The 12,288-nt window shown below is 40.3% G+C and overlaps 1 protein-coding gene across 2 annotated transcripts in view; it reads left to right on the top strand.

Annotated features, from left to right (window-relative positions):
• The window catches only part of rspo3 (R-spondin 3), a 63,074-nt gene that overhangs the window by 34,160 nt on the left and 16,626 nt on the right, over positions 1–12,288 (top strand). The gene's annotated exons all lie outside the window — the stretch shown is intronic.

The following is a 12,288-nucleotide window of genomic DNA, read 5'->3' on the forward strand; positions in this document are numbered from 1 at the left end:
GGGCAAGATAATGATTCAATATATCAACACAATTGGAAGATTCAAAGTACTATATAAAGTACACGGTCTGTCAAAGTTAATTGACTCTTGCCACATGTGCCCATGAGTCCTCATTTGTTTAAACTGAAGGAAAATAGGTTTTTCCATCATACTGAACACTGATGAGCACGTGTGCAATAAATAAATACAAACCAAAATTGTGTGTTTAATTATTTCAAAAAGTGACAGTGCCCTATTGCCCTCTAGTGGCCGGCCATCACTGCCTCTCAGTTTCCATTAAGTCACAGAAGTCCACAAATTTGTCATTTTCAGACCAACTTGGGCACAACAAATACACACGTACCAATGTTCTCTCACTAAAATAAGCACACAGCCGTCACTCTGGGCATTAATTTGCAAAGAGAGTCAGATTTACAACAAGCAGACAGTAAAATGTGACCTTTGTCACCCCGGCTCTTGCTTAATATCTGTCTCCCTAACTGATCCGGGCCCCGCCCTCATCCCCTACAAACACATACAGTCGTCATACTCCAAACCACACCAAAGAAAACACAACCTCCTCGTGTTAAGCTTCATGTTGGTGCTCCCAGTCTGTCGGGTCGAGACCTCATCATGGAGTCAATGGGTCTGTGCGTTCATCCTGGTGGAAGGCGGGGGGGGACAAACAAAAAACAGCCAAAAAAAAAATTGTAAAATAATAATATATAAATAATGATTAAAATTATATATATATATATATATATATATATATATATATATATATATATATATATATATATATATATATATATATAGTTATTCACTGGCCTACGATTTAGAAAATGTAACTCCAAACAGACAACAAGTTGAGGTACATCTTTGTTTTGTTTTTTGCCCTAAACTTGAAAAAAATGTCGAATAAAATGTCAATAAAAGAAAGAAAAAGCTACACAAAGAAACCAACAAAGAAACAAAGACAGAAACAAACATATACCGTAAGAAACAAAGAGACTCAAAGAAAGAAAAGGCAAACAAATACCCAAAGAAAAATAAGAAAGAAACAAAGAAGCCAATTAATAAACAAAACAAGAAAACAATACATAAACAAGGGGAAAAAACAAACAATAGACAAACATAAAAAACAAGCATAAAAGAAATGTATATGAAATGAAGGCATAAGAGGGCTGATGCATATCTGGCACACTCTACATGCCACAATATAAATGTACAATGTAATATACAACAGTGTGTCTGAAATGGTGTTTTTGATTGTCAGTCATACCACAAAAATTTTGCTGATCAATATATGCTTTAAATCATCCTTCTCGGCTTCTTAGTTGTTGAGCTATACAAAAAAAAGGTGTTTTTCAAATGTTCTCCTTTGACACAGATCTTGACTTTTGACTGATCTGCTCCAAAATGTAACTATCTTGAGCTACTGACCCAAGTCATGTTCCCATCAAGTTTGATGAAAATCCGTTTGACTGTTTTTGAGTTATCTTCTTCATACAGGGACAAACAAGCGTGTGCATGCACACACATGTGAAAACAACACCCTGCTGGCACCACTTTCCTAGCATCCAGGATAACAAACAAGAAAGAATGAAAGAAAGAAGTAACAAAAAAGGAAAAAAATGATGCAAAAAAGAATGAAGCATGCAAACACAAAGAAAACCAAACAAGAGCAAAAGACACAAAGAAAGAAACTAATAATAAAGGAAGCAATGAAAGAAAGAAAGAAAGAAAGAAAGAAAGAAAGAAAGAAAGAAAGAAAGAAAGAAAGAAAGAAAGAAAGAAAGAAAGAAAGAAAGAAAGAAAGAAAGCAAAGAAATAAGAAAATGAACTAATAAGGAAATAAATTGAAGACAATGAAAGAAAAAAACTGAGAAAAACAAAAATCGAAATGCAATCGAAACAGAAATCAGGAAACAAATAAAGAAAGCAGAAAGATTGAAAAAGGCAGAAACAAACAAACAAACAAACAAATAAGAAAGAAAGACAACAAATTTTCCCCCCGCCCGCTGCACGAGTATCCTCTTGAAAATAGAACTAATTATCTGCTTGAGCGAATCCTCTCTTGGCTGTTTACGTTCTGCACACGCTAGGGGGTCAGTGGTCCGACCTCGCGGAGCCCCCTGTAATCCTCCAGCAGCCCTCAAACACTGATACATCCTCCTCCCTCTCCTTCTCCTCCTCCCTTCCTCCTCTTTTGCACTTTCTCCCATTTCCTTCCCTGCTTCTCCGTCTTACACCACGTTACTCCTCCGCGTGAACCCGTTACCTCTTTGCTCATCTCAAGTCTTTAGGCCTTCTGTCTTCTTTCAGAACAGTCCAAACCTCCTTTTTTTTCAGTTTTTCCCCTTTTTCCTGCCATCACTGCCACTTTTGGCACATCTCCCTTTTTTCATATTGATTTATTTTGCATCAATTTATACTTTTCTACTTCATATGCAGTTCCAGTTTTCAAAATTTGGAAGCAGTTGTGATCTTTGCTCAATGGTATTAAGATGGATTTGATGAATAAAATAAAATATAATCACTACGAGTACCTTATAGTACGTTGGACTTCTGACCTTCAGATCCTAATTTTTTTGCCTCGGAGTCATCGTTTCCACTGAAGTGTTGCAAAACCGCATCTTCCACTCAGCGCCGCCCGAGACTATACGATTGTGTAGCTGACACAGAGTCAGCACATTAATAAGAGAAATTCGAAACATACAGTCAGATTTTTGCCATTTCAACTTGGCTCTGTTCCTCTGTTTTCCACATCGAGAGATTATGGATGTTTACACACACACACATCCTCACCCACCGCCGCCGTCTCCTTCAAGTTAACACATGCTAATTTGTCCTTCGTTTGAGCTTCTGTTCACCTCTCCATCCTCTCTATATGCAACCAACAAATGCAGCCTAAGAAGGATGCAGCCCAGAAGTGGGATGCACAGCCTTGTACTGCATTCATATTCCACTTTCCCATCTGATGCAGATGTTCAATGCACTTTATAATGACACTTCACCCATTCACACACACTCACGCATGTATGTCAGCATGCTCAACTACACAGCAACTCGAGGATTAAAGATGACTTCTCGAACCTGTACACCAGCGCTTGTTAAACTTGCCCCTGGACATCACCGGCCCTTCATGTTTTCTATGTCTATTTGCTGAAACCACAGAAGCGCTTGATTGGCTGAGCACACCTGACTTACTTAATTAGCACTGGGTGGAGCAGGAGGAGCTGGAACACATGCAGGGCAGGTGATCTCCAGGAATAGGGTCGAGTACGTCTGCTCAAGGCCATCACCACCCCCCTTAGCTTTAAAAAAAACCTCATAAAAACCAAGACTACATTCAGTGGGAAAAACGGTTCCCTCCTGAACAGAAAGTCTCCAGATCAGTCTCCACCTGTGCCCCACTCTGAATCCCCTGTGGTGACACCCCCACCTCCATCCCACCCCCAAGCCACATGAAATTATATCAAGTTTCAAAACATTTGTAATTGATTTAAACCAATCTAAGTATAAGGTCACAAGGTGCAAAGTTAAGCATCACGTTTGTGTCACAGCTGCATTGCATGTTGATTTTCATTGAGTTGGCTGCGTTAACAGATTAATAAACCTTGCACACCTCCAGCATGAGGGACATGTCCCAGATGCATGTGCTGTGTCGTGTGCACCTCGCCCCTTAAGGGCCCCTTCACATAGTGCGAAGTTTGGACGAACTGCACACAAAGTGCGTATGACGCAAGAATCGTGTGCAACCTGTGTAATGTCGTCCCTGCCTACAATGCCTCGTACACCTGTTGCTACAACTATTTGCGCACTAGTGGCAAGTCAATCAATCAATCAACTTTTTTCTTATATAGCGCCAAATCACAACAAACAGTTGCCCCAAGGCGCTCCATATTGTAAGGCAAGGCCATACAATAATTATGAAAAACCCCAACGGTCAAAACGACCCCCTATGAGCAAGCACTTGGCCACAGTGGGAAGGAAAAACTCCCTTTTGTGGAGTGCAAGTGCTGGCCAACTTCCAGGTGACACGCACGATCATCTAACACCACTTGCATGGCACTTAGAAAAAGTGTGGCAAGTCGCACTCTTGGTACGACAGCAGACAATCACTGTCGTACTGACTGAGAAATTTGTGTACTGTGTTTGGACGGACATGGACAAACAACTGCCGGCTATGACACGCATGTATCTGTTTGCTGTGATCAAGTGGACATAAATAAAAACATATATCATGAGCAAGCGCACGTAAGGTGCACGCATGGAAAGGCTGCTCCCAGGTTGAAATGGACTGTCAGATCAGAACATGCAGCAGGCGATCTCAATTTCACGTCACCCACGTGAACTCTGTTCCACATGACGCGGTGTCCTGCGGTGTGTCGTCCACAAGACATGCACGTGCCCGGTTGAAGATGAGCCAGCAGATGTGGACATGAATGAGATGAGTGACCTGCTTCTCATTCATGTCATTTCATGACTGTATCTCTGTGACCATGAGTCATTTACAGAGGAACAGAACAGATCATATTTGTATTGCTCGCTTGATAAATGCGGTGATTTTATATGGTGTGCGATTTTTTTTTTTAATACTTCCATGTCCTTCCAGAAATGAGGCAGATTCCTGCAGCTTTCAGAGAACAGCTCTGTAGCTCAATGGTAAAGTCACTGACTGGCAATCAGAGCTTTTTGAAGGCACGAGTTCACGTCCAGTGTGTGGTGTGTTTTTCTGGGGGTTTTTTTGTTTTGTTTTGTTTTTTTATTCCACATAAGGAGCACAATGTGGTTCCACGGGTACTGGCTTGTTTTTATTTATTTTTTTATTTATACCACATTAAGTGGTGCCATGTGCTGCACCTGGCACTCTTCCTGCGCGGAAGACACTGGCACTTGCACAAACTCTCGCACCATTTTGATGCACACCTGCCCATTGGCGCAATGTTTCATGGTGCACTAATTTCAAACTGTTTTGCGCTGTTTTGCCGGAATCAACAAGACATGGACTAAACTTTGCACTATGTATGAAGGGGCCCTTAGAGAATAGATCTGATGCCTATTTTTCACATAGCATGGAGTTAAAATAGAGAAAAATGTCATTTTGACATCGTACTTGCAACATTAAATAATTAAAACCTTTCACTCATGTTTCTATGATTCAAAAAAAAAATACAATTTTATAAAACAATTTCAAACCATTGACTGAAAATAAGTCGCATGACTACTGTCCAGTTACAAGAGGTCATTTTCTGCTTCACTTTTCTGGACGCTCCTCAGCTAAACCCATACAGAGCTCTGTGACTCACAAGATCTAGATTATAAAGTAATCTAACAAAAAAATGCAGATGATGAATCTGTAAGTATTTATTTATTGATATTTTTAAATTTATATGTTATAAACATTTGTCGCAAGGTTTGCTTTCAGGGAGATACTGTCAGATGAAGGCTATATTAACTAAACAAGCCAGTTAACTCCCCCCCCCCCCCCCCCAAAAAAAAACAAAAAAAAAACAATCAATTTTGTGCACACACACACACACACACACACACAAAAAAAAACACTGTAAAAACTTGTCCCCATGTTATCAGGTGTGTGTTCTGTTTTCATGTGGATGAATCACACAACACATAATATCCCAAAGGCATGGGCTTGACCTGGGTTATTTACTATTTACCCTTCCTGTATGAAAGCAGTGTTGCACACACAATATGCCATTTTGGCAGCAATACACCATGCATTCCACATGTGGGACAGCTCATAGCCTTTAATCCCAGCCTGGCTCCCACCAAAGCTCTCCGATCAGATGGAATACCCTGTCACAGACACTATGACAGCATTAAATACACTTTAGTCCTCCAAACATACACTCTCAAACAATAAAACAATTGTCATCTCAGAACCTCTATTGTGCCTCCATCACAGATGTCATGTCTTTGGTTTATGTCAGATATTTAAATATTTGTTTGTAAAATGTCCAGCGGTTTTTTATGCAACCTTGAGAAATTGTTGCAATTAATGAAGAATATGTACCATTAAATTTTAGGGGTGGCGACCAAGTCATTAGTGCATTTGGTTTCAGTGGGGAAAGTTCCCAGTTCAAACCCCACCCCTGCCACATTTCTCCATGTAATGTGGAGATGCATCACGAAGGGCATCCGGTGTAAAACTTGTGCCAGTTTAACATGCAGATCTACTTTGGATTTGCTGTGGCGACCCCGAGTGGAAAGCAAGAGAGCAGCCGAAGGGTCTTACTTTTAAGTGTGGGGGTCCAAGATATATGAAGATACAAGAGGTACAATATTTTTTATTGTGGCCCAAATCAGTCCAATACAATTCTTTGATTAATGTAGACATTTATTTACCGTGATCATTTAGAAGGAGCCATTATCTGACATGCTGATTTTGTTTGGACCTCACCAGTCTCGTCAGAGCCTCAGGCTGACCTTTGAATTTTTACGAAAGTTTAAAGACACAAAAATAGCAGCATCACAACCTTAACTCAACCAGTTGCTAATGTTAAAATTCAGCCATCCACTCGTTTATAGTACATGTAGATTGATTCAGAGATCCGTGTACTAATGTTGTCTTATCTATTCAACTCACATTGGTTAATTGCTTCACCATTACTGCCAGATGGCCACATCCTACTGGATGTTCGGTGGATGTTGCATGGATGATAGAAATTAATTCAATTCAATTCAATTTTATTTATATAGCGCCAAATCACAACAAACAGTTGCCCCAAGGCGCTTTATATTGTAAGGCAAGGCTATACAATAATTACGTAAAAACCACAAAGGTCAAAACGACCCCCTGTGAGTAAGCACTTGGCTACAGTGGGAAGGAAAAACTCCCTTTTAACAGGAAGAAACCTCCAGCAGAACCAGGCTCAGGGAGGGGCAGTCTTCTGCTGGGACTGGTTGGGGCTGAGGGAGAGAACCAGGAAAAAGACATGCTGTGGAGGGGAGCAGAGATCAATCACTAATGATTAAATGCAGAGTGGTGCATACAGAGCAAAAAGAGAAAGAAACACTCAGTGCATTATGGGAACCCCCCAGCAGTCTAAGTCTATAGCAGCATAACTAAGGGATGGTTCAGGGTCACCTGATCCAGCCCTAACTATAAGCTTTAGCAAAAAGGAAAGTTTTAAGCCTAATCTTAAAAGTAGAGAGGGTGTCTGTCTCCCTGATCCGAATTGGGAGCTGGTTCCACAGGAGAGGAGCCTGAAAGCTGAAGGCTCTGCCTCCCATTCTACTCTTACAAAGCCTAGGAACTACAAGTAAGCCTGCAGTCTGAGAGCGAAGCGCTGTATTGGAGTGATATGGTACTATGAGGTCCCTAAGATAAGAAGGGACCTGATTATTCAAAACCTTATAAGTAAGAAGAAGAATTTTAAATTCTATTCTAGAATTAACAGGAAGCCAATGAAGAGAGGCCAATATGGGTGAGATATGCTCTCTCCTTCTAGTCCCCGTCAGTACTCTAGCTGCAGCATTTTGAATTAACTGAAGGCTTTTCAGGGAACTTTTAGGACAACCTGATAATAATGAATTACAATAGTCCAGCCTAGAGGAAATAAATGCATGAATTAGTTTTTCAGCATCACTCTGAGACAAGACCTTTCTAATTTTAGAGATATTGCGTAAATGCAAAAAAGCAGTCTTACATATTTGTTTAATATGCGCTTTGAATGACATATCCTGATCAAAAATGACTCCAAGATTTCTCACAGTATTACTAGAGGTCAGGGTAATGCCATCCAGAGTAAGGATCTGGTTAGACACCATGTTTCTAAGATTTGTGGGGCCAAGTACAATAACTTCAGTTTTATCTGAGTTTAAAAGCAGGAAATTAGAGGTCATCCATGTCCTTATGTCTGTAAGACAATCCTGCAGTTTAGCTAATTGGTGTGTGTCCTCTGGCTTCATGGATAGATAAAGCTGGGTATCATCTGCATAACAATGAAAATTTAAGCAATGCCGTCTAATAATACTGCCTAAGGGAAGCATGTATAAAGTGAATAAAATTGGTCCTAGCACAGAACCTTGTGGAACTCCATAATTAACCTTAGTCTGTGAAGAAGATTCCCCATTTACATGAACAAATTGTAATCTATTAGATAAATATGATTCAAACCACCGCAGCGCAGTGCCGTTAATACCTATGGCATGCTCTAATCTCTGTAATAAAATTTTATGGTCAACAGTATCAAAAGCAGCACTGAGGTCTAACAGAACAAGCACAGAGATGAGTCCACTGTCTGAGGCCATAAGAAGATCATTTGTAACCTTCACTAATGCTGTTTCTGTACTATGATGAATTCTAAAACCTGACTGAAACTCTTCAAATAGACCATTCCTCTGCAGATGATCAGTTAGCTGTTTTACAACTACCCTTTCAAGAATTTCTGAGAGAAAAGGAAGGTTGGAGATTGGCCTATAATTAGCTAAGATAGCTGGGTCAAGTGATGGCTTTTTAAGTAATGGTTTAATTACTGCCACCTTAAAAGCCTGTGGTACATAGCCAACTAATAAAGATAGATTGATCATATTTAAGATCGAAGCATTAAATAATGGTAGGGCTTCCTTGAGCAGCCTGGTAGGAATGGGGGCCAATAGACATGTTGATGGTTTGGATGAAGTAACTAATGAAAATAACTCAGACAGAACAATCTGAGAGAAAGAGTCTAACCAAATACCGGCATCACTGAAAGCAGACAAAGATAACGATACGTCTTTGGGATGGTTATGAGTAATTTTTTCTCTAATAGTTAAAATTTTATTAGCAAAGAAAGTCATGAAGTCATTACTAGTTAAAGTTAAAGGAATACTCGGCTCAATACAGCTCTGACTCTTTGTCAGCCTGGCTACAGTGCTGAAAAGAAACCTGGGGTTGTTCTTATTTTCTTCAATTAGTGATGAGTAGTAAGATGTCCTAGCTTTACGGAGGGCTTTTTTATAGAGCAACAGACTCTTTTTCCAGGCTAAGTGAAGATCTTCTAAATTAGTGAGACGCCATTTCCTCTCCAACTTACAGGTTATCTGCTTTAAGCTGCGAGTTTGTGAGTTATACCACGGAGTCAGGCACTTCTGATTTAAAGCTCTCTTTTTCAGAGGAGCTACAGCATCCAAAGTTGTCTTCAATGAGGATGTAAAACTATTGACAAGATACTCTATCTCACTTACAGAGTTTAGGTAGCTACTCTGCACTGTGTTGGTATATGGCATTAGGGAACATAAAGAAGGAAACATATCCTTAAACCTAGTTACGGCATTTGATACTTTTTAATCGCCGTGTCATCCCACCCCTTCCTGTAGTGCCACAGTTTACACGTTACCGGCGTTGTATCCCTAACCAATGGTGTGTAAAACGGCGATAGAGCCCACATCAGCATCCTCAAAGGCGTTTTAACCGGCAGCAGAGGCAGACAAAACGGCGGCGCTAGCGGACAGTACGTTGTTCTAAATGCCACCTCCCGGTTAACGGTGTTCCAAACGGCCGATAGGCGGCGGTCAGTATAAAAACGCTAGCGCGCTGCATGCAGGTCTCTCACTCGTGGCCAGCTCCAGATATTTTTGCAGAGAAGCTCCAGTATGCCTCCTAAAATAAAATTGGCAGCGGCAAGGACTTACCAAGAGGTCTGTTTCAGAAGCAGAGGGTAGCCCTGTGGTGGAGACGGAGCAACACGTTGAGGAGGGCAAAAGGAGAGAAAAGAAAAGGCTGAGAGATGAGCTCCCTCCCCCTGCACTGACAGCTGCTTCAGCCTATTATACTCTGGGGGCGGTGCCTATAAGCAAAAGTTCCTGGAGTAACGCAGGATTTGCCTGGATAAATCCAGCGGTACACAGGGCATTATCTGCGGCAGCAGAACACCACCGTTCTCACACGCATCTTAACCTGCGATTATAAAGGACAGAACTGGGTATTAACCCCCGTTGCCTGACGTGTGCCGGACGCTACGGCGTCAAAACTCCGCTTTATTCGGTGGATTTAGCGGCGTTTTATCCGTGTATTTGCGGCTAGTATGGCGCTCAAAACGCCGGCAAAATGCTCCGCCCCTTTCCACCGCGAAAACAGCCGGAACTACCGCAAACTTCGGTCTACGTACTACCCGCCGACAAAACTGTCTATGTGTAACCTGGGCTTTACCCGGCCACCGGGCTGCCAGTTTGACATCCCTGATGTACTGTAGCATTTACAGTGGCCTGCAAAAGTATTTAGCCCCTTGGTATTTCACACATTTTAATTTGTTTATGGCATTTCAAATACAAAAAGTAAACCAGGCTTCTCAATATAAAAATTTCTAAAATTATGTTTCTTAAAATCAAACTGAAAGTAAATCTCTACAACCTGATATAAATTAATTAAAAATATAAAAGCCAAGATGATGGATTGCATAAGTAATCAGCCCCTTTGGTATAATACCTGTAAAATAATAATCAGTTTTATTGCCAGTTTTCTTCAGACAAGTCAGGGGATGGATACTTGAACATTTCCAAAGTCACTGAATATGTCTTGGACTTACATTAGTTATGAAGAAATACAAACAGTATGACACTCTATGGTAAATCTGTGTGGAGTAGACAGTTCTCAAAAACTGAGTGCAAGAAGGAGAAGAGTGTGGAAAGCCACCAAGACACCTAAACAACCAAGAAGACGTTATAGGCTTCTGTGGCTGTGATTGGAGAAATTGTGCACAGTGGAAGTTTTGGATTGTATATCCCCAGTTATACAGCTTCATGATGAAGTGGAACAGAGGAGGATTTTCTTAAAAAGAAGACCTGAAAGTTCAGCTACAATTTGCCAGAAGGTACGTCTGAGATGCAAGCCTAGGTTTAAAGTTTTAGTGAAAGAAGACCGTTGTCTATACCACTTCATCATGAAGCTGTATAACTGGAGATAGAAAATGCAAAACATGCACAATGCACAATTTCTTCAATCACAGCCACAGAAGCCCGTAACTTCTTCTGGGTGCCTTGGTGGCTTTCCTCACTCTTCTCCTTCTTGCACAGTCACTCAGTTTTTGAAAACTGTCTACTCCACACAGATTTACCATAGAGTGCCATATTGTTTGCATTTCTTCATAACTGATGTAAATAAACTTCAAGAAGTATTCGGTGACTTGGAAATGTTCATGTATCCATCCCCTGACTTGTCTGAAGAAGACTGGCAAAAAAACTGATTATTTATAGGTATTATACCAAAGGGGCTGATTACTTATGCGACCCATCATCTTGGCTTTTATATTTTTAATTAATTTATATCAAGTTGTAGAGATTTGTTTTCAGTTTGAGTCTAAGGAAGATAATTTTAGAAATGTTTAGATTGAGCAGCCTGATTTACTTTATGTATTTGAAACGCCATAAACAAAATAAAATGTGTGAAATACCAAGGGGCTGAATACTGTAATCATACACATACAACTTCATGCAAATATGCAGTTTAACATGTGATGTTGTCACATATTTAAAGCTTCTTCCACTTCACAATGTTGATACGAGTTCCAGATGATTTTCCATTGTAAATCAAATAATTTATAATTCATCAAGACACTTTGCAATAAATAAATAAATGAATAAATGTGTATTTTTCACAACAATTTTAATAAGAAATGTTTATTTTCTTTGGGGTCCAACATTCCACACTTGATGTTCAGCACAGACTGAACTGTAATGTGTCAAAACACTTTGAACCACAACAGAAGCCCCACCAACTATGACACGTCTTAAGCAATTCGCCTTTCGATACATTTTTACTTGAAGACGTGAATTCTCAACAAGTAACATTTTTCACGATATTGTGGACATTTGTATGACTGCTTGGTGACGTGTTGATTGTGCAACAATGTACAGAACTTGTTGCAGCCCAGTCCATAAGTATTTGGACACTGACCGTTTCTTTTCATTCTGTCTTTGTCTATCACTGCTACTGCAAAACCTTCATTTTCACAGCTGATAAGTAATTAGACAAACTAACTATAAAGATTATTTTTAATACAAGCCATCACTTTTGCAGCCACGTTTCTTTAGGTAAGCCAGGGGATGGATGGCACTGTATGGTAAAGTCTGTGTTAAGTGACCATGGAAGAAGGGCACTAGTGAGGGAAGCCTTCAAGACATTTTGGGGTTGGGTGAATGTGACTGAATAAACTGCACATAGAACAACTTTAGCCGGTGACACAGTTTCATGGTGGAGAGGCACAGAGAAGGATTGTCATGCAAGAAAACCAGATAAAATCTAGGCCTGAATCTACCATATGACTTATAGCAAACTGTAGCTGAGGTTTCACATCTTTTGAAGAA

This window comes from Thalassophryne amazonica, chromosome 7, assembly GCF_902500255.1.
Source record: "Thalassophryne amazonica chromosome 7, fThaAma1.1, whole genome shotgun sequence".
Taxonomy (NCBI): Eukaryota; Metazoa; Chordata; class Actinopteri; order Batrachoidiformes; family Batrachoididae; genus Thalassophryne; species Thalassophryne amazonica.